The sequence below is a fragment of the Musca autumnalis genome, unplaced genomic scaffold, assembly GCF_047663935.1.
Source record: "Musca autumnalis isolate F117 unplaced genomic scaffold, ASM4766393v1 scaffold_5, whole genome shotgun sequence".
In the NCBI taxonomy this organism is placed as follows: Eukaryota; Metazoa; Arthropoda; class Insecta; order Diptera; family Muscidae; genus Musca; species Musca autumnalis.
The window spans coordinates 76,977,766-77,005,444 of record NW_027412088.1 but is presented as its reverse complement, the minus strand read 5'-3'; the positions used below and the strand labels follow the sequence as shown (position 1 = coordinate 77,005,444).

Sequence of the window (27,679 nt, the reverse complement as noted above, 5' to 3'; positions counted from 1 at the left end):
TCAAAGACATAAATACAACAAGATAAGACATTATTTTGCTATCATTCTTCAGTGAATGGATTTTGAATTTAACATAATGTTATGTTACGATATGGTGATATAACATTTTTATCTTTTATACATTTTTACGTATTTAACCGAATTTACCGATCCAATTGACATGGAATTATTCTTGAATAGATCCTTGAATTCACAAATTTCGTTTCTGATACCATTACATGAAATGTTCCTCCTTGGTTGCGATTTTGAATTAACTGCAACATGTTAAGGGTAATGTTTCTATACATTGTTTCGTAAACATTTTTTTGTTGCATGCATTTTGTCTGGTCTTTATTACTTTATGTCTTTGACAGGTTAAAAATGGTAACCTCAGGCACGTAAAGGAACAGAGCATATATCCTCACATAAAAATATCCAAGAAAATATTTCAATTTTCCACAAAAATCGTCTTCGAACTTTTTTGAGTTTTCGGGTTTGACTTGACCGCGGAAAAATTGGATGATCCGTCGTCTGTATATTCATTAGTCTATGGTTCTGGAACAAAGCTTAAGAAATAGTTTACTGGGTTCTTATTATATTTGTCATACACTTTTCTTTCAAACATATTGTTGTTTATTCATTCGTCTTTATCGGTGTTTGGTTCCTTACTCTCTTTAGTGGCGCTCGCTGTTTTGCAATTTTTCTTCCTTCTTGGTGTGTTGTGTTTAAGTGGCTGGCAAAAAATACTCCTTGAAAGTGGAAGCAAATTGTGCAAATTACAACCGAAGAAATGGAAAATATTTAATTGCAATAATAAACAAAACATTGTGAAAAAGGCGGTCAAAGTGATGTGTAAAAAGTTTTATAAACCCCAAAGTGAAGTGCAAAAAGTTTTAGAAACAAATGTGAAACTTCTTATTGAAAAGAACCTCCAAAATCATCCTAACTAAATAGAAGACAATTGAACTAGAAAATCAGAAAAAACATAATGGAAAAATGTCTACCACAATAATAAGAAAAGGTAAGTCAGATAGTGAACAAAGTGGAGGAATGATAGCTTGATTAATTCCATTAATTCTTGGTCGGCTTTATTGCACATTTAATGTTATTTGTTTATACAACATACATACATACATACATATGTACGTATGTTTTGATTTTTTGCTGCGAAACTAAATGAATGTGCAACCAACCACAAGGGATAGGTCAGGACGGAGGCAAATGTCGAAGAACAAGTGTATAACGGAGTCGGTAATACAGATATGGTGAACGTTTTGCATATTCCCTTATAAACATAATTAGTGAAGCCCATTACATTTGTTGTTGTGTGTTCCGTCATAATGAACATGGTTGGTTTTTTTTGTGTGGGGATAATTTTAAGCAAAAACAAATTTGATAGTGATAATTGGTAGTAACAAATTTAATCAAAAATTCGAAAGATTTTTTTAAAAATTTGTCATGTAATGAAACAAAGCAGTATTGTACTATTTGACAAATTAGTTGTTGTTGTTGTAGCAGCATATAATGCTGGGTTGGCAGCCGCTGGCCGAAACACTTTTGGTTTCGGGTCAATCCGGTACGTAAGAACCCGCTGCCGTGGGATTGCAAATTAGTTGACAAATTAGTCGGATGGATTTGCTCTGTCAAATTAATGTCTAGCTTATCTTACTAACCATGACCTTTCCCATTATTAATAATAGCATACACCAACACCTTTGTACTTTATGAATGTAAACATCTTTTGATCATTGTTTTTGGAGCAGGTTGAATGTTTGGGCTGGATTCGGATCGATCTGAAATTTTTACCACTGGTAGGGCTTGCAGTGCTGATCACGCCAATATACATATCTATATCAGGGGCAGGAAGTCCATACTTCCCGAGATATAAGCTCCGAAAGTTCAAAAAATCCCTTGGTTTCGACGATAAGCTTAGTTTAAATCGACATTTTTTCTTATATATAGCCGGTCTTCGGCCGGGGATTTACGACTTTCTCCTATGTACAGGAACAAATCTCGGCTAACGCGAACAAAATTTTCCTTTAAATCGAAATTTGGCATAAATAGAATACTCTACCAGCTGGCGGAAAAATCTGAAATGTTTACCACAGGTAGATCTTTACGTCCTGATTACAAAAATGTAAAGTTTGTTGGGGGGAAGTCCATACTTCCCGAGATATGGGCCCCTGAAGTTCCGAAAATTCCCTTGTTAAAGTAAGAAAAAAAAATTAATTTAAAACAGAATGTTGTTTTCGTGCCCTAAATTGTCTCCTGTCCATAGGAGAAATTTTAAATCCCCGGCCGAAGGCCGGCTAATTAGAAAAAAACTTACAATTTAAAAAAAAAATCAGATTTTTTCCTTCAGCTGGTAGAGTATTCAATTTGTTCCCGAAATTTTTTATCGTCGATCTGAATCCAGTCCAAAACTTATGCCTTGTTTTTTATTTATTATAAAAATTATAATTGTTCCACAAACATCCCTGATGGGACATATCTATGAGTACACCCGATTCATATTAGTTCAATGATATGGGACTTCTGTTTATCACCGACTCCGAACGGTGTGTTTAAAGACGTCACTTGTAGAGAAGTTTTATATGGCTGAAATACTCTGGAAATGTCGCCTACAATACTCTGGGGTATTGTGCCACCTTTGAAAATTTGATGTTGCCTGGCCGGGGAATCGAACCCACGACCTTATGTGTGCAAGGCAGGTGTGCATACCATTGCACCACGGTGGCGCCCAAATTAGCCTGGATAAATTTGTTGATGATTTTTTACGAAAGGAGTATGAAAATAACCCGTAAAATTAAAGTCTGGATCATTTTACCAATCCTAAACTTTTGCTTTGTTAAAAATGCCCTACACCACTATTAAAGTGAACATGTTTTGGTTATTGTTACAATGTTTTTATACCCTCAGCCTTTAGGCTAAAGAGGGTATTTACACTTTGATACGACCAAAAATGTGCCTCATCGAAATAATGGTTTTAGACCCCAAGTAGGTTAGGTTAGGTTAAAGGACGCGCAGCTGTCGTGTTGGACAGCCACTCCACTCGGAGACCTTATGGTCCATTGTGTTCATCCTATAGTAAGGGTAGGAGAAAATAAAAGAAATAATAGCATTCGAGTTTAGAAATAGGAAAAAGGAATAATTAAGTAAGTTAGAGGATAGTTGAGAATGATTAAGTAAGTGCTATGGATTGAGAGATTATTTGTAAGGAGAGAGAGAGAGAGCGAGTAAGGAGGTTAGCAGTATTAAAATGCTGTAATTTGCTCGTTTTGAAGCCACTTCAGACCCTTGGCGAGAAGAAGCAGTGTTGTCGGCTCGGCTTGGCAGAATGTTGTCAGAGATGATAATGTGTGTTCACCCATTGTTTGAACTCTCCTGGTCCTGAGCATTGGACAACGGCATAATAAGTGCTCAATCGTCTCTGTTTCTTCTTCGTCTTCGCATAATCTGCAGTAGTCCGTGGGGTCATCTCAATCCCATTTGCAGGTCATTGATCTTATCCTGCAGTGTCCCGTGATAACTCCAATCATTAGTTTTAGATCGGGTTTTCTCATAGAGAGTAGGGAAGTGGTCTTCCTTTTAGAGAGGTTGGGCCAGATTGCCTTTGATACCTTTCAGCCAGGTTCGTTATTCCAGATCTGACCAGCCTTCTCCCTGTATGTTTGTTCTAGGAGCCGCATGAAGTGACACAGGGGTGGCCTGATTGAGTTATCGATTTCGATGTCGTTTGACTCAGATCCGCGACGTGCCAGTTCATCCGCCTTTTCATTTCCCTCGATGTCGCAATGCCCCGGGACCCAGCACAAGGTAACGATTGATCGTAGGGCCTCCAAAGCTTTCCTGCAGTGCAAGACCGCAGCAGATTTGATTGAATGGGATCTAAGTGATTTTAGGGCCGCTTGGCTATCCACATAGATAGTCACCGGTCCGGCTATATCCCCTTCCATGTTTTTAATCAATTCTGCTGCTTTCGTGACCGCAAAGATTTCGGCTTGGAAGACGCTACAATTTTCGCTTAGCTTGTACGAGATCCGTAAGTTGAGGGTATCGCTGTAGACGCCCGCTCCTGTTCCCTTTTCCATCTTGGATCCGTCGGTATAAATCTCTATACCGGGTAGAGGTAGGGAGTTGTGGGTCCAGGCTTCTCTGTCAGGTATCCGAACTTCAATGTCGTCGAAGTGTAATTGTGGTGATATATAGTCACTGATTACCTCCAAACCCACCGATAGTCCAGATTGTCGTAAGATAGCAGCATGGCCGTAGTCGAAGTTACGCCATGAATTTAACTCCTTGAGTCGGAGAGCACTCTTTGCTGCCAACTCCTGTACTACGAGATTCATCGGATGAAGATCCAGTAATACATTGAGAGCAGCCTGTGGAGTGCTTTTCATGGCACCGGTAATTAGAAGAGATGCCGCTCTTTGAACGACATTAATCTTACGGAGAAGGGATGTCTTACTCAAAGCATTCCACCATACCAATGAACCATAAGTTAGAATGGGGCGAACTATGGCCGTAAAAATCCAGTGTATGACCTGTGGTTTCAAACCCCAACTCTTACCAATAGAGTTCTTGCAAGAATAAAGGGCTATAAGTCCTCTCTTGGCACGTTCCTCGACATTCCTTTTCCACGTTAGTTGGTGGTCCAGGATAATGCCAAGGTACTTGGCCTCTAGGGAGAGCTTTAGGGCCACTCCATCCAGCGTTGGTAGGGGGAATGGTTTGACTTTTCTCTTGTTCGTAAATAGAACCAGCTCTGTCTTAGATGGGTTCACCCCAAGTCCATTGTTGTGTGCCCATCTTGATAATTTGTCCAGAGCTCCTTGCATGAGTTCCGATAGCGTTTGTGGGAACTTCCCGGTGATCATTATGACCACGTCATCAGCATAAGCTACAGTCTTTATACGTAGTTGGTCAAATTCCTTAAGTATTTCGTTAATCACCAGGAGCCACAGCAGTGGTGATAATACACCTCCTTGTGGTGTGCCCCTGGTGACAGACTTCCGAATGGAGGTCTCACCGATATTTGAATTGATTATCCTGCCGCTAAGCATTCCATCGATCCAATTGATCAGTGTAGTGGAAACACCTAAGTTCAAGAGTGAATTGTGGATGGATTCGAGTTTGACGTTATTAAAGGCGCCTTCTATATCTAGAAACGCTGCTAACGTATAGTTTGAGCCCATCATATTCCTCTCGATTAAACCAACGACTTCATTAAGTGCAGTCTCCACCGATCTGCCTTTGATGTAGGCGTGTTGGGCAGGACTAATAACACTGTTTCCAAGTTTGGACCTTATTCCTAGGTCAAGCAATCTTTCTAACGTTTTCAATAGAAAGGAAGATAGGCTGATTGGTCTGTAGTCTTTGGGAAGCGTGTGACTTGACTTCCCCGCTTTGGGGATGTATGTCACCGTGACCTCCCTCCACAGAACCGGTGTGAACGATAGACGTAGACAGGCCCTATGAATATGATCCAGGTGTGGTATCAACACCTCCAATGCATTTTGTAGCATAGCAGGGAAGATACTATCTGGACCAGGTGATTTAAAGGGCTTAAAAGTGTTTATCGCCCAAGCTATCTTTGTGTGACTTATGATCTCCTCGATGACACTCACTTCCCCTGTGGCTTGGTTACACATTGGTGGATCGGCTGAGCGATCTGGTGCATCCATGCAGTTGGGAAAGTGGGTTTTGGCCAGGAGATCCAGAGTTTCTAGACCGGAGTTAGTCCATGTGCCATCATCCCGCTTGATACTGCCGATGGATTTAGGGTTCTTCGACAGTACTCTACGAAACCTGGCTACATCCTTTACTCCCTCTATAGACTCGCTAAAGCAGACCCAAGATCTGCGTTTAGCCTTCTTTATTTCGCTGTTGTACTTATTGAAAGATACCTTGTAGTTCTCCCAATCTGTGGACAACTTCGTTTTGTTGGCTTTATTGTAGAGCCTTCTGCTAATCTTCCTGAGATTAGCCAGATCTTTTGACCACCAGACCGGTTGACATCTTCTGCCTGGGTAAGTGAGTGGGCAGGCGGTCTCATAGCTGTCCACCAAAACCTCTGTCACGTGATTCACTGCACTATTAACCTCTGTGGCTGTTTGGGGGTATCGTGACACTCCCAGCTTGGAGCTTACTAGTTCATTGAATTTGTTCCAGTCGGTTTTCCGTGGATTTCTAAATGGTGGCTGTCGAATGCCATTAACAGAGACTTGGAAGAATATCTTCCGATGATCCGAAAAGGAGCATTCTTCCGATACCCTCCAGTCACTGATAATAGATTCGTCTTTATTAGTGAGGGTTATGTCTATAACCTCCCCCCTGATTCTATTTTGAAAAGTGTATTCATTTCCCCTGTTGCATATTCTGAGATTATATTTTAAGATAAAATCGAATACGGACTCACCTCTGGCATTTGTGTCTCTGCTGCCCCAGTGGAAATGGTGAGCATTGGCATCACATCCTAGGATGATGAGGCAAGTGCTACCCATCTCTTTGACAAGCTTCTCCACGTCATTACCCGGTGGGTCAGGGCTCTCGAATGGCATGTAAATGGACGAGAATATGGTGGCTCCATGGGAGCTGCATTCCATCCTTACAGCCGTAATATCACCTCCGCTGAAATTAGAGAGGAATATTAGTTTAAGACTCTTCTTAGCAACTACACAGGTTCTTACCTTGTCCCCGTTGGATGTGGCGAAGGTGGTGTAGTTGCTATCGTTTAACCCAGCAACCTTATTCTTGTATAAGTAAGGCTCCTGGATTAAGACGATGTCAACTTCAGACTTCTTGAGGGCTAGAAGAAGTTCAGCAGCAGCCGCTTTGCAGTGATGCAGATTAATCTGCATTATGCGAAGCGGCTGCTGCCTCCGTTCCTCCACTACTTTCGTCCTAGGCGGAATCTGATCCATCCTAGACCAAAATGTAGTTTGTCCTCACGAGTCCTTAAGTACTCTTGCCCCTGAGTGTCTATTGACACCCTGATGGCAACACCTCCATTTTCCGGATTGTGGCTGACCAGATTCCATGTGCTGGTCCGGAGATTGGGGTTTTGTCTGCCGAGTATGGTCAGTATGCGCGCGGGATCCACAGGTGGAGGTGGCACCCAAGCTGACAACACTCTTCTGAAAGGGACCTCGTTGACCCCAACGACTGCCAATTGACATCCTTCCCAGAGTTCGCCAAGACCCTCTATCGTGGAAGTGAGGAAATCCAGAGATTCCCTATTTTCACAACAGATGACCCTAACGCCTCTGTATGGAGCGGCACTGCCAAATTGGGTGTGTTTAGGAGGTTCCCCTTCTCCTGCGAACACGATGTCACGCAGACGAGTTTCGATAAGTAGCCATCGATCCTCTCTGATTATCCAATCAGGGTCAGATTTATCGATGACCGCTGATCGCAACTCATCCGGCACCATCGGTCTGCTTGTTCTTTTTCCCCTGCTGTTGGTCTTGAGATGGGAACTGGAAGATTCCTTGTGGCCCAAGTTAGCTTGTGAGGCTGAACTGGCTGCGGCATCTTTCCTGTTCCCAGTCTTAGGGCAACCGGCTGGGGAGGTATGAATAATGGGTTGTTGACCTGAAGTGGGCCTCTTTGCACTGGGGAGTGGCTCCTCCATTGACCTGTCTCTCTTCACCGCGATTTTTGGTGGAGATGGATTGGGCTTGGTAGGTGCTCCCCCAGGTGCGGAGACCGGTGTTCGGTCGGACTTCCCAGATTTTGAACTCTTATGATGCGTCCCCTTCGGCTTGGCTGCCTTCTTCTTTGAGGTTTGCCCTGTCTGTGTGACGGGACATCCCTTTGAAGAGAGCTTTGAGGTCGAAGGAGGCGAATCATTTGATGGTTTACGGATCATGTCAACATCGCTCCCAGTTTGGCCCTTGGGGGCTGTGGGAGTCGATGTAGGCATTGACCTAACCTCTTCGTTTGCCGTAATAAGAGAAAGCTTGCTGATATCAGGTTTTCCCTTGGGTAAGTGAGGGTGAGATCTTTCGATCTTTTTCACTACCTTGAGATTAATCCTGATCAGCTTGCATTCTCTCAGCGTTATAGATGAGGGTTCCCTGTCAATGAACTTCCTGAGGAAGTGCATTGCTCTGTGGTACGCCTTCCTCTTTTTGGCCCATTTACTAGCAGAGCTATCTGAGGTGGTGGGAGCTTTCCCGGCCGGTATTTTGGTCGGAGCTCCTTCCTCAACAGCAGCCAGTCCTTTTGAGCCAGCAACATCGGCTGCGGCCGATGGTTGGGTAGCTGGTGCATCGGTTGGTCCAGAGTTCATACAGGTGGCTGCTTCCACTGAGGTCGAGGCCGACTCATCGTTGACTACAGTCGCTGGAATGACTGTGGTGTTCATTTCGTCATCCGATGAGCCGTCCTCGGCCCCAGTAGAATAGCCACCCTGACTGAGACGCAGGGCCAACGTCTGCTCCAGTATCTCCAGGAGTTTCCGGCTTTGTTCAGCCAAACTGTCAGTGACAGCTCCCAGAGTGGGTACCTTCGGTCCGTCCCCTCCCGACACTACCGTCCCGTCAACCGTTGACTGGGTTGCCCCAGACTTGGTAATAGATTTTGAAGAATTGTCCTTTGGCATTGCATTGTTGTCATCAATCGGATTAGTTTTGGTTGGTTTTTTGTTTAAATTTTTGCTCTCCATACGTCATAGGTTTAGTGGGGGAAGTGAGGTCCACCATGGCATAGCCCTCCTGTACCATGGCAAGGACATGACAACTAAGCCATTACTGCGTTGAGATGCCCAGGTATCAACGAGGCTCCGTTCTAATACAGTTGGTACCCTAACTGCAAACCTTAGAACACCGATGGGCACGGTTTCGCCTGACACCCCGGCGTTAGGGGGTCTCTAATAAGTAGGAGACCGCTACTTGGATAACCTTTGGTCGGTCACAGTTCCCCAACTCAACACTTCCAGGGTGTTGAGTGTGGAAACTGTGACCTTAAGCCCCCGCATCGCGTCAAGATTGTTATCCCTGGCGAGGGTAGACCCCAAGTATGTTTGTACGATATCCGTTTCAGACAATTTTGAGTAGATCTAGCAATGTCCGTCCGTCTGTCTGTCGGTCTGTCTGGCTGGCTGGTGCGCACGATAACTCTCGAACGAATCAATCGATTCGGTTCAAATTTTGGGTATCGAAATATTTTGTCCAGATTCGATCTAATTTCGAAGATGGGCCATATAGGTCCAGTTCTTCAGGTACCTCCCCCCCAAATGTTCAAAACTTGTGCGCACGATAACTCTTGTAGGGAATAATCGATTTGGTCCATACTTTGCACATCGTGTAATTTCTACCAAACTTAGATGAGGTTCCAATATGGACTCAATCGGTCCACTCCTTCGGGTACCTCCCACACAAAATTTCGGAAAAGGACCTGGACCTGGTCTCGAATCGCTTTGATTTTTGTTTACGCAAGTTGTATTCGCTGTCCTCTATACGACGCTGTAAGTTTGATTAGGGGCAAGTCCATACTACCTGAGAAAATAGCCTGAAAGTTATAAAAAACCCAATGACACCGTGTGTAGTGGTTGGAGCGCAAGATAACTCTCGAACGGATCTGCCAATTCGGTCCAAAATTTGGCTTTCGTAATATCATGTCCAAGCTTAGTTCAAGTTCAAAGATGGATTATATCGGTCCACTCCTTCCGGTACCTCACCCACAAAAGTTGGAAAATGTTCGGAAAATTTGTGCGTACGATAACTCTTGAAGGGAGTAACCGATTTGGTCCATACTTGCATATTATGAAATTTCTACCATACTTAGATGAGGTTCCAATATGGACTCAATCGGTAAACTCCTTCGAGTACCTCCCACACAAAATTTCGGAAAAGTTCAGTTTAGGACCTGCTCTCGAATCGCCTTGGTTTTTGTTGTAACATCTTGTTTTCACTGTCCCCTATATGAAGGTACAAGTTTCCTCAGGGGCAAGTCCATACTTCCTGAAAAAATAGCCTGAAAGTTGAAAAACAAACCCTATGACACCATGTTTATGGGTGGAAGCGCAAGATAATTCTCGAACGGAAATGCCGATTCCGTCCAAAATTTGGCTTTCGTAATATTGTTTCCAAACTTACTTTAAGTTCGTAGATAAGCCATATCGGTCCACTCCTTCAAGTACCTACCCCACAAAAGTTCAAAAATATTCGGAAAAATTGTGCGCACGATAACTCTTGATGGGAGTGACAGATTTGGTCCATACTTTACACATTCTCATTATATCTTCCAGATATAGATCAGGTTCGAATATGAACTATATTTGTCCACTCCATCCCGTACCTCCCACACAAAATTTTGGATAAGTTCACTTTAAGACCTGCTTTCGAATCACTTTGATTTTTGTTGAAGCGATTTGCATTCGCTACCTTTATTACGACGGTAAAAGTTTTTTCAGGGACAAGTCCATACTTCTTGAGAAAGCAGCCCGAAGGGTGTAAAAACCCACTATGGGACCCCCATGGTCTATGTCGGTCCATTCCTTTAAGTACCTTCTCCGCAAAATTTTTGATCTTTAATCCTAATCAACATTTTTGTCGGTTTATACGACCAACATTTTGAAACCCCCTAAATACATAAGTTTTTTGTGAAAAAAGTGTTTCAATTTACACAGGCTGAGGGTATATCTCTGTCGGCAAAGCCGACTGATACTTTTTTACTTGTTTATACCCAATTATAAGTCAATTTCGTTATTATTTATTATCGATAGCTTGAGGCTTAAGTATTACTATTGATATTCTGGGTAGGTCCATCTCTTTGATTGATATCTCTTCAGATTTTTCACTGTCACGCTGTTGTTGTTGTAACGGTGTTTATTATTATGTTTGTATGTTCTGGAGATACGTTCCAGGAAAGTGGCTGCTTCGATGGGATGTAGCCACAGATTTACTGGAGTTAGATGAGTAGATTTGACAGGGCAGTTGAAAAGGTGCAGTGCGTCGTGCGGGACAATGCCGCATACTGGACAGATGTTTTGCACGGCGCGACCTATATCCGTCCCATAAGAATTTAGACGACTGCAATATCCCGAACGTAGTTAAGTCAAAACTGACCCTTCTCATCTGCGATAGATGGGGGATGTAGTCCAAGGACTTTATTCACATTGGATTTGGCATTAGCAACTGCGTCTGTGTGAATGCTATTGAGACCTGCCTGATATGCCTGTTGATCTAGGGGTTCTATCCTATGTATATTGTTGGACCCCCATCTCTAGAGCAAGAATATCCTTCCTGATATGCCTGGGTGTATAGGGCCTAGCCAGTAGATGGTGATTCGGATGGGTCCCATGGTAACACCCGAGCATTGTGTTGCTGTACTGGAAAAATCTTTGGCTCCTCATATAGATGGTCCACTGACGACATGAGAAGGCACTCTGTTGCAGTTCTCAGAGCGGCATTCTGAAAGGTTTGAATCGTTTTTCAATTCGTATCACACAAAACTAAACTGGAGCCCCCGCATAGCTTACCACAGACCGATCTATCGCGTTATATGTGGGTCAACAAGGTTTCTTTATCTGCGCCCAAGTGCTGCCGGCTAGTGACTTGAAGACTTTGTTCTTACTTTTCAGTTTGTCGCAGAAAGCTGTGGCGCACGTCATGAATGTAGCGTCAAATGTGGCAGTTTGTGGTAGGAGTTGTGCTACCGTCGACCACGACATTCAACTCCCTTCCAAACTGCGCTGTCCATGTGGTGAACAGAGTGACTGTAGATTTTGTGGCGGAAATCTGCATATTCCTCGCGTGGAAAAAGTTTGTAAGATCGTTTAAATAGGTGTTCCGTCTATCAGAGATGTCATCAGGGAAGATACCTGACGCCAGGATCGTTCAATTATCCGCTTACGTTACGATCTCGATGCTGTGTGTAGGGGGCGATATATAGGAGAGGTAGAGGTTAAATAGTTCCGGAAATATCACCCCACTTTGGGGAACTCCCTGTTTCATTCTATGGGGTTTGGACTTCTTGTTCCTAAATTCCACGTACGACTGGCGGCCACACATATGATTCATTATCCAAGGTTTCAAACTTGGCGGGAGGTTGTCTGCTCTATATCCTCAAACAGCTTAGAGAGCTTGACAGTATCAATGTATTTTGATAAGTCAAGTCCTTGACTAATATGTGTGCCGGAGATGGCGTACCGCGCTCTTGTCATGCCGTACTGCCTACGGAAAACATGCAAATTTTCGGTAACTGGATAGCTATTTCTCTTTGGGTCTTTAGGTGAACACGCCACAAAATCGGTCTGTACGATTCACCATTGCTGACATCTTTGACTGGCTTCAATAGCGGTACTATCCTGCCCATTTCCAGACTTCGGGAACGATGTGGGTGGATAGCGACGGTTCAGAACTTTAGTGAGATACTCGACTCCCGGCACATTCAGCTGTCTCAGCATTACCATGGGACCAACGCGTTGTATGATTTTGCGTTTCTGATGACATTCGCAACATCATCCATTTTAAATAATAATGCGACCTCATACTCTGGACAAACTGTTGATTAAAAAAATCAGTCAGAGTAACATTGCCAAACTTGACTGGTGTCCCATCTTCCTTCTTTCCAGGGTTCTAGAGTGATTTTAAATTTGCCCACAATTCACTTATTCCGGCTCCAATGTCGCAACTCTTTAGATGATTTAATAATTTCTTCCGCATATGTTCACCGACCAACCTTTTAATTTCCTGTGACAGCACCCAGACTCTGGGTTGGTTCACTGGGGTTGGCACGACGATGCTCATCACGCTTATTTGCTAATCCCGTCGCCTCTGCTGGGAAGTTTGGTTTCATTTCGAGTATTCGACCAGCAGGTATATGGCGAGCGGCTGCAGCAGTGATAATGTCTCGGAACGTACTTTCTGCTACCCGAACATTAGAAGAGTTGAGCAGGAGCTCAATTCTGTTTCTATGAAGAAGTGAAATGAAAACTTTTATAAAGGAAAAAACGATAATTCAGCCCAGATCTCTGTAGCGGTGATTAGTAAACTCTCTGAAATTCGAACCATTGGTCTGATGATGGAGACAATTATGGAGAGATGGTCCGATCCAAGAGTAACGACGGGTAGCCAGGTGACATCATTTGTCAGCCCTGGTGACACGATGGTCGTTTCCAAGGACATAATGCCATAAGAAGGGTTAGGCAGGTCTCTGAAACGGTGATTAGTGAACTCACTGAAACTAGGTCAATGAGCTTTCCATGATTGATGACAGTGCGGCGTTCAGAGGTGATGAAATCGGGCAGTCTGTTGATGGAGACAATAATATGGAGATGGTTTGATGAATTGTGGTAGAGGCGTCCTCATTCACCGTGCAAAGCGTTGAGCTATCAATCTGCTTAACCAGCACTATACCCCTTTGGTCGTTTCCGAGGACCGAATGCCATAACTCATGATGAGCATTAAAGTGCCCCAAGACCAGACGGTTATGACCTTCGAAAAGCGGACTAATATTGGAGTATATCTATCTATCGGCCGCACCTGACTGTCATCCCCATACATTTCATAGATAGTTTGAATATTCATTCCATTGCCAAGGTTTTTTTGAAGGGTCATTTTAAATTAAACCTACTTTCAGCTGTTATTGGGTTCTTAAAACTTGGTTTCTTGTCTAATCCTCAAAATTTGTGGTGATTATGACATTCGTAACATTTGGCCTCTCTAAAGAGAGTAGTAATGCAACAACATATACAACTCCATGGCAAGTAATGTATACTACATATATTATAGGTTAGGTGAGTTGAACTACAATGATGATGACTATTTCTATTTCCATTTTCATTTCCACTTTTATGTGAGTCCATCTGTCTGTTTGTGTTTGCTGCCGTGCTGCTGCTGCTGTTGTTGTCGTCCAATGTTTCTTGTCTTTTGTTTGAATTATCATTTTAAACATTCATTCGCTTGTTGAACGGTCGGTCGCTGGCTGGGTCGTCGCATGGTTTGTTGGTTCTTTTTTTGAATTGTGTGCTTAAATGAGGAATTGGCGGAGTATGATGGTTTGCTTTGGTGGAGCAGCAATATACCGCCAACACCACCAACAACTAGGTGCCATACAATATTCGTTTTGTTTGACTTTTATTTTGCTTTCATTTCATATTCACCACTGGAGTTACATTTCAACGTTTGCCTGGTGTCTGTTGTTGTTTTTTTAGATGTTTGTCTTCATACATAGCTAACTACTTGCTTGCCTTATGGGCCATCTTCGTAGTCATTGCCTAGGCGGGCTATGGTATATTGTTAAATTTGCCTCCTCATTTTGCAACAACAATCCATTCTCATCATCCAGAAGTTTAGTTAGTGGGGCCAATGCTGTGCGCAGCCCATAAATGTATTTCACTTTTTTGCAATTTTTTCGCTTTCGTCTTTGCTTTTGACTTTTTCCATTTATTGTTGTATATTTCTTATATTTTTATTGAATACATTTTTTTAAGTTGTTGTTCCGCTCTTGTTCGGAACGTAAAACCCTTATATTCGTAATTCTTTTTTTTTTTGCTTCTTTAACATTTGTTTGTTTGTTGTTGTTATACATAACGCATTGGTCTCCAAGTAGAGGCCAGCTTAATCCATGTTATGTTCTGCTGAGGGTGATGGTGCTTGCTTCGGCATACGAAGGCATCTGTTGTCACTCAGTCCATAATTATTGAATATATTTGGTTGTGAAGTTCATGTATGACGCTCAAGCGTAGCGGACAATGTATGGTGTATATAAGGGTGATTCGTAATTGATATAATAATTATTTATATACAATTATTTTATCAATTAATGAAAAAAATTCTAATAACAATTAAAAGAGAGTCAGTGTGCTTACTCCCTTCGAGTGTTATCGTGCGAACCACCATGGTCCATGGATCTTCCGGCATGGTAACTAACATTTCTCCTTTTCCGCTCGCCATATACCTGCTGGTCCAATACCAGAAGTGAGACCAAACTTCCCAACAGAAGGACGGGATTAGCAAAATAATACGAAGAGCTTCGTCGAGCCAACCCCAAGGACCCCAGAGTCAAGGAGTTGACATTGGAGTTTAACAGGTTGGTCGGCGAGCATAAGCGGAACAAGTGGTTAAATCGCCTGAAGAGTTGCGACATTATTGGAGCCGGTATGAGTGAATTGTGGGCAACGGTTAAGCCATTCTCGAACCTTGAAAGGAGGGAAGATAGGACCTCAATCAAGTTTGGCGACGTTACGTTGACTGACCCGAACAGGTGCGCAAGATATTTCAATCGACAGTTTTTCGAGCAACCCAGAGAGTGACAGTGGGAAGAGAAGAGTACTATGTCGCATCAGATCTCTTCCTGCCGAGGATGAACCACCATAGTTTACAATGGATGATGTTGAGCGTTGGGCCCTAATGAAATCTCCATGATAATGGTGAAACAGCTGGATGAGCCGGGAGTGGATTATCTCAATAAAATTCTCAACTTGTCGCTAGCCACCTTCATTGTTCCCGAAGTCTGGAAAATGGGCGGTGTGCTCGCGCTACTGAAGACAGCCAAAAGTGAATCGTATATGCCGATTTTGCTTTTGTCGCCCGTAGCAAAGAATCTTGAGACCTAGTCCTCCCCAGCTTCAGAATGGATTCCGACAAGAGCACAGCACGACAACAGCGCTGCACGCCATCTCCACACATATTTGGCGAGGACTCAACCAGAGACCGCTACTATCAGGCACTCCCCGCTGTTTGAGGACATCGAGCAGACAACTCTCCGGCCAAGCTGGAGACGTTGGATAATCAATTATATGTGTGGACGCCAGTCATACATGGAACTCATGAACAAGAAGTCCAAGACCCATAGAGTGAATCAGAGATTTCCCCAACGGAACGGTTTAACCTCTACCTCTCCTGTATTCGAGCATCGAGATTGTAACGTATGCGGATGATTGCACTATTTTGACGTCAGGTACCTTTCCTGATGACATCTCTGAGAGACTGAAATCCTATTTAACCGATCTTACCACCTCTTTCCACCAGATATCCACCATTAAATCTACGGCCACTCTCTTCACCACATGGACGGCGAAGTTTAGAAGAGAGTGGAATTTCGTGGTCGATGGTAGCAGAATTCCGACCACAAACTGTCCCAAAATTCTAGGGGTCATATTCGACATTACGTTCACGTCGTCCGCGCTTGACGCAGCTATCTGCGACAAACCGAAAAGTAGGAACAAGCACAAATCTACGTAACACCTTGAACTAGGTAGGCACAGGCTTTTCCTGGATTGCCGCAATTTTTTCAGGTCAGTATGGATTCCTTTTCCACTGACGACATGACCAAGTATTTTGCCTCTCGCTTCAAGAATTGAAATTTCTCCGGATTGAGTTTCCAAATCGCTGTTCTGAGTCGACGGATCACCTCACCGAGTTTTCGTTAGTGTTCTTCTAGGGTCTTCGCGATTACAATGATGCCGTCAAGGTATGTGAACGCATGCGGTTTCAATTCCGGACCAATGTCAAGTGCTGAAATGTGGCTGGCACTGAGCGAAGTCCAAATGACATTTCTCTCCATTGATATATACCTCGTCCTTTTACGGTAAATGCGGTATACTTTTGCTGGACTCCACTATTGAAATCTACCAGTAACCTCCTTTAAATTCAGGCTACTAATATATCGGCTTCCCTCAATCTATAGAGTATGGAGAAAATTCTTGGCAGAGGCTAGGGATCGGTTTCAGATCTGCTGTTCTTTGCCAATGTGATTGGTGAGCTAAAGGCGCTCCTTGGCGGTTCTGTGTATCCGTTCGCCAATAGTTCATTAAACATGGCGTCCATCATAGCTTGCTTGGCTGGATTTCGGATTTCGCAAATTGAAGAGTCGGTCATCTGCAAGTACAATCTTATGCTTATCTGCAGTCGATAACCCGTCCATGTCTTTGAATTTTTGCAGTTCTTCCTCCATCTCTGACGGAGAGTTCTACTCCGATGGCGTCGGCAAATACTCTTCGGTAGAAAGAAGGTGCAGGTTCTTCTCAGGTCAAACCCCCGGCAAGTTATTTGAGCCTTAATACTTCACCAGCAAATATAAAGCTAGTAAAACCTCTCCCGTTGCCTCAGGCATAATAACCAGCTTTTCCATTATAATCTGGTCTCCTACCTAGACGTCTGATTCCAGGGCCCGGTCGACATGTTACCGTGTGCCATCTGCCAGTGTCACAATAATCCTCTCAGGTATCCGATTACTTTTTCTTCGATTTTACGGGCAAATTCTTTACTGATGAAACTCCATGATGCAGCTCCTGTATTGACTGTAGCATCCACTTGAACTCCCCCAATGACAACTACGGCTACTAAATGGGTCTCCTCGGGTTTCCTCGGGACTAGCAACCACACTTTCGATACGAGTCCGATCAGCCTTTTCCAGCGGACGCCGGCAACATTGGTTGGATCTCACCTCCCTTCGTCCATAAATCCGGTACAATAATACTCGTTCTCACTTACAGTTATAAGCGAAGTGACCGTCTTGCCCACAGCCTCAACAGGCAGTTCTGGGTTTGATTCTCTCATACATGGTGCGTAGAAACTGGTATACTTTCCATATCAGACTTTTCCAACAAATTCTCCAGAGTGCGGAAATCTGTCCTTCGGATATATTCAGGGAGCGCATTGCCAAAAATTTTCTAAACATTCTGAGCCACGGTCTGGTTGCTATGACGCATGAGGTTCTGCATGTGGTGCGAAAAGTTATTGAATGTCTCACGGGGCCTCTGCCTTCTTCCGGATCTCATCATCCAGGTGCTCAAAATACCGGAGTGAGTGAAAGAACTTGAGGATATCCTCTCGAAAACTCACCCATGTACTCCAACGGTTGTTGTTGGTTCTGAACCACACCTGAGCATTACCTCACAGCACCTCTACCATCACTGCCAGCAGCAAACTTTTATCTAGGGCTCTTCTGTTCGCTCCAGGAAATCCCAGGCTTCACATTCTCCAGCATAGGATTGTCTTCTGGCGAATATCTGGTGGGTTTCATTCGTATCTCTCTCTCTGTCTTTGGTGGAGCATTCTCCACAAAATCGAGAGTCCTCTACCTTCCTGTTGTTAAGGTGTTCCATCTCTTCTCCATATCTTTATGACAGGAGGTTCCGGCTCGTGTTTTGCTTATAAGATCAGCAAATTTTTGAATCGTTTCGGATCGTGCTCCTCTCTCAGAAACTATGCAAACTATTTCATCAACTCTTCGACTGTTCCACTTGTGTCACGGTCATATTCTGCAAAGTACATTTGTCATTAATTGTTCAGTGCGAAAACTGTAAACCCATGACTCTCGTAGCGCGTTCTTTTTCAACTGTTTATTCAACTCTTGAGTTCCTGCTCGGGCCCATTGTAACGAACAAAAATACTGGCTACTTTACTATGATATTCGGTCACGGAATACCGGCCACTTTGCTATGATGTTCCGACTTAATTCTGATGTCTTGGCCCACAACGGCTCTTGAACGACATATCGATCACTGTATTCTGTAGTTCTAGACGGCTCCGCCCACGACTGGTCTTGAACGATATATTGATCACTGTATACTTTAGTTCTGGCCCACGATGGCTATTGAACGTTGTATTGGTCCCACAAGTTTCATGTTCAGTCCCACGACAGCTCTTGAACGCGATTTCGATGTTCCGGCCCACGGCGGCTCTTGAATGAGATATAGATCACTTTATTTTGACGAAGAAGCTGGTATGTTTTCGATATCCTCAGCCATTTCCAGCAAATCATCCATCGTATGGAAATCTCTCCTCCGGATAGATAATTAGTATTCAGGGAGCGCATTGCGAAAAATTCTGTAAACTTTCTGAGCCTTGGTCAGGTTGCTATGCCGCAAAAAGTTCTGCCGTCTCTTTCGGATCTCATCCAAAGAACATGAGCATATCCTCTCGAAAACTCCCCCACTCGAATGCTTGTTGTTGTACCTGAACCACACTAGCGCTTTACCTCTCTGCCCCTCTGGTATCAATGTCGGCAGTCAAATTTTATCTAGGACATATATCGTGGTAAGCTCTTCTATTCTCTCCAGGAGATCGCGGGATCCACATTCTCCATCATAGGACACGTTCCACTTTCTAACTTGCTCTGCAGTACCTTACACTATTTGTGTCGAGTGGATGTCTTTCGGAGGATATAGTTGGGTTTCATCGTGACTATCCACACAATCGAGAGTTCTCTACATTTCTTAAGGACTTCCATCTCTCTGGAAGATCCTTCTTTGTCACAGTCTTTGAGGCAGGAGTTTGCGGCTCAAGAAATGTTTGCGTCTTTTCGGATCATGCTCCTCTTGCAAAAACTGTGCAAACCGTTTCCTCAACTCTTCGATTGTTCCGCTTGTGTAAGGGTCATATTCTCCAAGGTACGTTATTAACCGTATGCCCATGACACTCGTAACATGTCCTCCATGTTGAGCTCAGTTGAGAATTTGTATCATTATCTTGTCAACTGTTTATTCAACTCTGGTATCCCTGCTCTGGCGCCACTGTAATATAATGTTTCCTCCGGTTTCTGAGCAAGACATCGCTCACTTTCGTCTTGCGTTTTGGCCCACGACGGAATATCGATAACTTTTCTTGACGTTCTGGCCCACGACGGCTCTTGAATGGAATATCGATAACTTTTCCTTACGTTGTGGCCCACGACCGCTCTTGAACGGTGTATCAGTCACTTAATTCTGATGTTCTGGCCCACCATGGCTCTTGAACGGAGTATCGGCTTCATAAATCTCCTCTAAAGCTCTTGAACGGTGTATCAGACACTTCATTTTGATGTTCTGGTTCACCACGGCTCTTGAACGTTGTGTCGGTCATATTAATCTGCTCTAAAGCACTTGAACGGCGTATCAGTCACTAAATTCTGTAGTTCTGGCCCACGACGTCTCTTGAACGAGATTCCGATCACTTTATTTCGATGTTGTGGTCCACGACGGCTCTTGAACAAGATATCCGTCCATTTATTCTGCGTTTCTGGGAAACGACGGCTCTAAACTTCGTGGGAAAATTAAGCTACGCGTTTTCGTCATCCACTGCAATTTACAGACTTTACATACTAATCCCCAGCCTCGCTCTGATATCAGATTTAATCTCCACATACTCTGAAGGTTCAACAAATAAATAAAGAAGTTAATTATTAAGATATGTGTTTGGATCAGATCTTCGAAAATGGTCTGTATTTCGTATTGAACACCCGAATTTTTCTATTTTCGGATAAAGATTTAGAATTTTGGACAAAAAAAATTTGAATATCGAATTAAAATAAAATAAATGTTTCGAAATTCAGATCAGAAATCTGAAATTTTTTCGAATTTCTGAAAAAAAATATCCAAAAATTTTCTGGCCATTTTTTTTTAGATTTTTGTCCAAAATTTTGCAGAAAATTCTAAACGAATTCTAGAAAAAGAAAATATATCCAAAAATCTTTCTATTTTCTGGCCATTTTTGAATGTTTTTTTTTTAGATTTTTGTCCAAAATTTTCCAGAAAATTCTAAACGAATTCTAGAAAATTCAATTTTTTCGAAAAAAACAACGTTGCGATTTTTTGTGCACGTTCAAACAATTTTGTTCCGATTTCGGAACGAATTCCGATATAGTTGTTATTCGGACCTGATCTATTTCTGGAGGAAATATCGATAAATAAATTAGGTTCATCTTAGGCAATTATCAGGCGGGAACAGTGTAGGTCACCATATATAAACATCTTGTGACCAAGTTTGACAAACCTATAATTGTTCCTATCATCAGACCATATGACTTCATTACATCTGAACACAGTCAGTCTCCCAGGAGAGGCTTCGGCACTAGCAAATGAACCTGTAGAATATGAAACAATTTGGGTTATTTTATTTGCAATACACCTAACAAAAGCGAAGGTATATACGAAATTTTTACTTATTTCTTGTTGTTGCATTTCCCCAACGTCGACAGCAGAAAATGATGTACGAGTATAACAACGCTTTTGTCTTTTCAATACCAACGACAATGTCTTTGGCCTCTGTATTCCTTACATTGGCGTTGCACTAGGATTTTGGCTGTCGGTGATTGGGGGGTGGAAGTATCATCATACATACATACATGTTGTAAGATCAACGCTATCTGCTTCATTGGTTTTGGTGCCACCATTAAATACATTTAAAAATACAATTCAGCATCAATGTAACAAAGGCAGAGAAAAGCAGAAAAGTTTGCGAAAAAAATTAAAGAAAAATACGCACTGATATCAGAAACGCCAACAGCAGCAACAACAAAGCAATAAAGCTATTGATGATGGAAAAATGAAAATTGCGACATTCAACGAAATGTGTTGTTGTTTTTGTTAGATGGATGGATATATTCCCCCCCTTGATGGTGAATGCACGAATTGTTTTAGTTGTTTTTTTTTTTTTGGATCGATGGAAGTGTTGTTGTTTCGACATACGCCTTCATATATGAGGGTGGCGACATACACTTGTTAAACAATTGGCCACAATGAATTTTCACATTTTGTTGTTGTTGTAACAGTATTTTTTATAACCTCAGCATTTATGCTAACGAGGGTATATACACTTCCATACAGGCAAAATGTGTCTCATCGAAATAATGGTTTTAGACCCCATGTTTGTTTGGACGAAATCCGTTTCAGACAATTTGGAGTTGATTTAGCCATGTCCGTCCATCAGTCTGGCTGGAGCGCACGATAACTCTCGAAAGGATCAACCGATTCGGTCGAAAATTTGGCTTTCGTAATATTATGTCCAAACTTAGTTTAAGTTCGAAGATGGGTTATATCGGTTCAATCCTTCCGGTTCCTCCCCCACAAAAGTTTGAAATTGTTCGGAAAATTTGTGAAAATTTGAGTAACCGATGCAGTCCATAATTTGGACATAGTGAAATTTCAACCAGACTTAGATGAGATACCAATATGGACTCAATCGGTCGAAGATGGGTTATATCGGTTCACTCCTTCCGGTTCCTCCCCCACAAAAGTTTGAAATTGTTCGGAAAATTTGTAAAAATTTGACTAACCGTTGTGGTCCATACTTTGTACATCGGGAAATTTCTACCAGACATAGATGTGGTTCCAATATGGACTCAGTCGGTCCACTCCTTCGAGTACCTCCCATACAAAATTTCGGAAAGGTCCGGTTTAGGACATGCTCTCGAATCGCTTTGAATTTTGTTGTGACTTGTATTCACCACCCCCATACGAAGGTAGAAGTTCTATCTGGGTTAAGTCCATGCTTCCTGAGAAAATAGTCTGAAAGGTACAAAGAACCCCCTATGACACCGTGTGTAGCGGTTAAAGCGCATGATAACTCTCGAACGGATCTGCCGATTCGGTCCATATTTAGTTTATGTTCGAAGATAAGCCATATCGGTCCACTCCACTCCTTCGTCATACTTTGTTTAATTTCGAAAATGGGCAATAACTTCCGGTACTTCCCCCCAATATTTAAAAAAAATGTCACTATGCACGATATCTCTTGAACGGGGCAACCAATTTGGGCCAAACTTTAGATCTCCTAATATTTTTTTCCAAATTTAGTTTAACTTCTAAAATGTGGACCGATATCCTCTCTTTAGGGTACATTTAAACATTTCTTTAAGTACCTCCTCCGCAACACTTTTGAACTTTAATCCTAATCCACATTCTTTCGGCAAGTTCAAATGTCCAAAAAGGGCCACTAAACTCTGATGATATATTCAATTCACATAGGCTGAGGGTACATCTCGGTCGGCAAAGTGGATTGATACTTTTTTTCTTTTTATGTTTGTAATTTCTTCTGCCTAATCCGGCTCTGGATCTATCACCAGTTCTAGGAAAGTGGCTGCTTTGATGGGCTGTAGCAACAGAGCTATTGGAGTTAGTTGCGAAGGTTGGGCAGGGCATTTGAAAAGGTGCAGTGTGTCGTGCGGGCCTGTGCCGCATGTTGGGCTGATGTGTCATCGATCCTTGCCCTATAGGAATTTAGTCGGTTACACCATCTGGAGCGTAGTTGAGCCAAAACTACTCTGGTTTGTCGTAACAGCTGAAGCTCCTTAGCTGCTATAGATGGGGGATGATCTCCGAGGACCGCATTCACACGAACTTTTTTATGTCATCTGGAAATGCTATTTAGACCGGCTTGATAGGCTTACTGATCTAGGGGTTCTATCTAGTAATGTTGGACCGCTAATTCTAAATCATGAAGATCCCTGCTGACATGCCTTGGTGGGGGGAGGGTCCTATCCACCATATGGAGATTAGGATGGCTCTCACGGAAGCATGCCACGAAAGCATGCCATTGGGAGTTATTCTGAACGAAAAATTCCCCGTTAGTTTTTGTCTTTTCGCCATTCCTAATTAAGGGAGAAAGTGAAAAACTCAGGGGTAATTTTCGTTCAGAAAACCCCCGTTGGGTAGTTATACCGAAAGAATCTTTGTCTCCTCATGTAAATGATCCCCCGAAGACATGAGGAGGCATTCGGTTGCAGTTCTCAGAGCGACATTCTGACAGGTCTGAATATTTTTCCATCGCGTGCCACTTAGATTCGCGGACCATACTTGCGCCGCATAGCTTACCGCAGACCTACGTATCGCGTTATGTTTGGTCAACAAGGTTTCTGAACTGTACCCCAAGTACCGCCTTGTTCCTACATCTCAGTTTTTCGCAGATAGCTGTGGTATGCGCTGCCATCGATCATGACATTCAACTATGTTCTCACCTCTGCCGGCTATGTGGTGAACAGACATCAGGGAAGGTACCTGACGCCAAGATCGTACCTGACACGTGCAGTGCTGCTTTCAGAACCCATACATATGATCGGCATTTGTATAGCTATTTCTGACGCTGGGGAGGACTAAAGCCTCAAGGCTTTTTGCTATGGACGACAAAAGCGAAATCGGTCTGTATGATTAATCTTTGCTGGCATCCTTGCTTGTTTTCAGTTGGGAGACCTCCCTGCCCATTTTCCACACTTCGGGAATGATGTAGGTGGCTAGCGACAGGTTAAGAATTTAGTGACATATTCAGCTGTTTCAGCATTAACATGGATATACCCTTTGGATGATTAAGCGTTCCTGATGACATTCGCGTACCATCACCCACTGTAACTTGTGGTGGTTCATTTCGGCAGGAAGAGATTAAATGCGACGTAATACTCTTCTCTTCGCCCAGTCACTCCAGACGAGCTCGACAAACAGTCGATTAAAATATCTTTCGCACCTCTTCGAATCAGTCAAAGTAACGACGCCAAACGTGACTGAGGTCCCATCTTCCTTCTTTCCAGGTGATTTAAGAGTGATTTAAAAGTTGCCCACAATTCACTTATTCCGGCTCCAATGTTGCAGCTCTTCATATTATTAGCCACTTGTTCCGCTTATGCTCACCGACCAACCTCAACCTCTTAACTTCCAGTGGCAGCTCCCTGACTCTAGGATCACTGGGGTTGGCACGACGAAGCTCATCACGCTCATTTGCTAATCCCGTCGCCTCTGCTGGGAAATATGGTCCCACCTCGGGTACTCGACCAACAGGTAAATCGAGCGGCTGCAGCAGTGATTATGTCTCGGAATGTTATTTGTGATACCCGAATATCAGCAGGGTTGATTAGTGAAATTCGGCTAATTAGGTTTCCCAGGATTGATGAAAATGTGGCGTTCAAAGGTTATGAAATCGGGCGGTCTGCTGATGGAGACAATTATGGGGAGATGGTCTGATCCAGCCAGCTATGTACCCATCTGGTCGATTCCGAGGATCGAATGCCATAACTGATGATGGACAGACGGTTATGGCCTACCAAAAGCGGGCTAATGTTGGGACAATTATGGGGAGATGGTCTGATCTAAGAGAAACGATGATGGACATTAAAGTCTCCTAAGACCAGACGGTTATGACCTTCCAAAAGCGGGCTAATGTTTGGCATATAACCTGGTGTACAGCTTTTTATCGGCAACAACTCTACCTCGCAGTTCCACACCTGGTTGCTACCATGATACATTCCATGTACGGGTCATTAGAGCCAGTATCAAACGAGATAAGTCTTTATTGAACAGACTGGTGCAATAGGAAAGCTAATCTCCCACCTCCACTTCTGGTGTGATTCTTCCTCAGTACGTTGTAACCGTCACAACGCTTTAAGCTGCAGTTGTTGTTGGCTTGGATTCTTGTACCGCCGCGGCCGTAATAGTCTCCGACTAATGACGACTATTTCCTCGATCTAACCTCGGAGTCTATTGCTATTAAATTGCAAAAAAAAAATTAATTTTTACGGATTGGAACACAACGGCTGGTGTTAATTGCTGCGTGTGTGGCTGCTGTTGTAGGACTGCGGGCCAGCATGCAGCAACATAGTCCCTGTCGTAGTTCCTCGCATGAACGAGCCCAGAACAACACCTGAGATGCACTAACTCCCGACATCTATTCTATCTCACCGAAGTTTTAGTGTAGTGGATGCGGATGTGACAAACCGATCCCAAATAAATTGGTCCTGGTGTTTCCTCCGTCCCGGCACGAACCAAAAGAATCCGGAGCAGGCATTCCCAGAAAAACTATACAAATACAAGCATGTGTATACTGAGGTGGCAGCCACTGGCCGGAACAGGGGTGCTGTGTGGTTCCAAGCCGCCGTGCACCTGGTGATCTTCTACAGGAGATGTTGTGATCTTCTACGTGAAAATCTGGCGATCTTCAAAGAGAAGATTTGGCTGGTGATCTTCTACAGAATATCTGGTGATCCTTGTGATCTTTTATGAAGAGATCCGGTGAAATTCTATGAGAAAACCTAATGATCTTATATGAGAAGACCTGGTGATTTTCTATGGATGACACGATAGTTTTCTATCAGTTGATATTTTGATCTTCTAGGAGAAATTCTGCAGATTTTCTAGGAAAAGATCTGATACTTTCTAGGAAAAGATCTGGTATCTTTTATGAGAAGATCAAGCGATCTTTTATGAGATCTGGTGATCTTTTACGACAAAATCTGGTGATCCTCTACGAAAAAAAACCTAATGATCTTATATGAGAAGACCTAGTGGTCTTCTATGAGAAGACCCATTAGTTTTCTATGACATGATATAGTGATCTTCTAGGAGAAGATCTGTTGATTTTCTATGAGAAGATCTGGTGATCTTCTAGGAGAAGATCTGATGTTATTTTAAGAGAAAATCTAGTGATTTTCTATGAGAAGATCCGGTAATCTTCTATGAGAAAACCTAACGATCTTTTATGAAGACCTGGCGGTCGATCCGGTAGTTTTCTATTAGATGATATGGTGATCTTCTAGGAGAAGATCTGCTGATTTTCTATGAATAGATCTGGCGATCTTCTAGGAGAAGATCTGGTGATCCTTTAGGAGATCTGGTGATCTTCTAGGGGAAGATCTGGTGATCCTTTAGGAGATCTGGTGATCTTCTAGGAGAAGATCTGGTGATCTTCTAGGAGAAGATCTGGCGATCTTCTCGGAGAAGATCTGGCGATCTTCTTGGAGAAGATCTGGCGATCTCCTAGGAGAAGATCAGGGCCCTATTCCTCGAAACAACTTATCGCTTTTCATTTTGCATTTATCAAAAAGTAGTTATTTTGAAAAGTGATAACCTTTTTTTGTTCCACAAAATTACTTTTCAATTTCCCTTACACTTAGCAAATTTGTCTATCACTGTTCTTTTAGCACAGTTGTTGTGCTCTCTTGCTCAATTTTTCCGCCATATTGGTAAGTCTCTCAGTTCTCTTTCAAAGTGTGAATGATATTTGTTCCACAGAACGTTTTATCATCTTTGCATTATTTTTTACTTAGCAATAATAAATAAGACATGTAAAATTGAGAAGAGCGAAAAAATGAAATGAAACTGATATTATTAAAAGTAAATAAAATAAAATAAATAAAAATAAAATAAAATAAAATAAAATAAAATAAAATAAAATAAAATAAAATAAAATAAAATAAAATAAAATAAAATAAAATAAAATAAAATAAAATAAAATAAAATAAAATAAAATAAAATAAAATAAAATAAAATAAAATAAAATAAAATAAAATAAAATAAAATAAAATAAAATAAAATTAAATAAAATAAAACAAAACAAAATAAAATAAAATAAAAAATAAAATAAAATTAAATAAATTAAATTAAACTGAAATAAAATGAAACAAACTAAAATAAAATAATATAAAATAAAATAATATAAAATTAAACGAAATAAATGAAATAAAATTAAAATAAAGTAAAATAAGATCAAATAAAATAAAATGAAGTAAAATAAAATAAAAAATAAAATAAATTAAAATAAAACAAAATAAAATAAAATAAAGTGAAATAAAATAAAATTAAGTGAAATAAAGTAAAATAAAATGAAATAAAGTAAAATAAAATAAAATAAAATAAAATGAAATAAAATAAAATTAAAAAAATAAAATAAAACAAAATAAATTAATATGAAATAAAAATAAAATAAAATAATTTTAATAAGATTAAATAATAATTAAACGAAATAAATTAAAATAAGATAAGATAAATCAAATGAAGTAAAATAAAATAAAAAATAAAATGAAATAAAATAGAAAAATAAAATAATATACATAAAATGAAGTGAAATAAAATAAAATTAAATAAAATTAAAGTTAAAAAATAAATAAAATAAAGTAAAATAAAATTAAGTGAAATAACATAATCTAAAATAAAACAAGTAAGCAAAGGCTATAGTCGGACGGGGTCGACCATGTGATACCCTACACCACAACCTGTAGGAATTAGCTA

At 41.8% G+C, this 27,679-nt stretch overlaps 1 protein-coding gene across 2 annotated transcripts in view; it reads left to right on the top strand.

The window, feature by feature from the left end:
* The first annotated feature begins 673 nt into the window (after positions 1-673).
* tou (bromodomain adjacent to zinc finger domain 2B toutatis) overlaps positions 674-27,679 on the top strand; it is a 402,453-nt gene continuing 375,447 nt past the window's right edge. Inside the window, exon 1 of one of the 2 annotated variants that reach the window (XM_073956126.1) lies at positions 674-1,000. The gene's annotated coding sequence lies outside the window, so the exon portion shown is untranslated. The remainder of the gene's footprint in view (positions 1,001-27,679) is intronic. The other variant, XM_073956120.1, reaches the window with a different exon arrangement.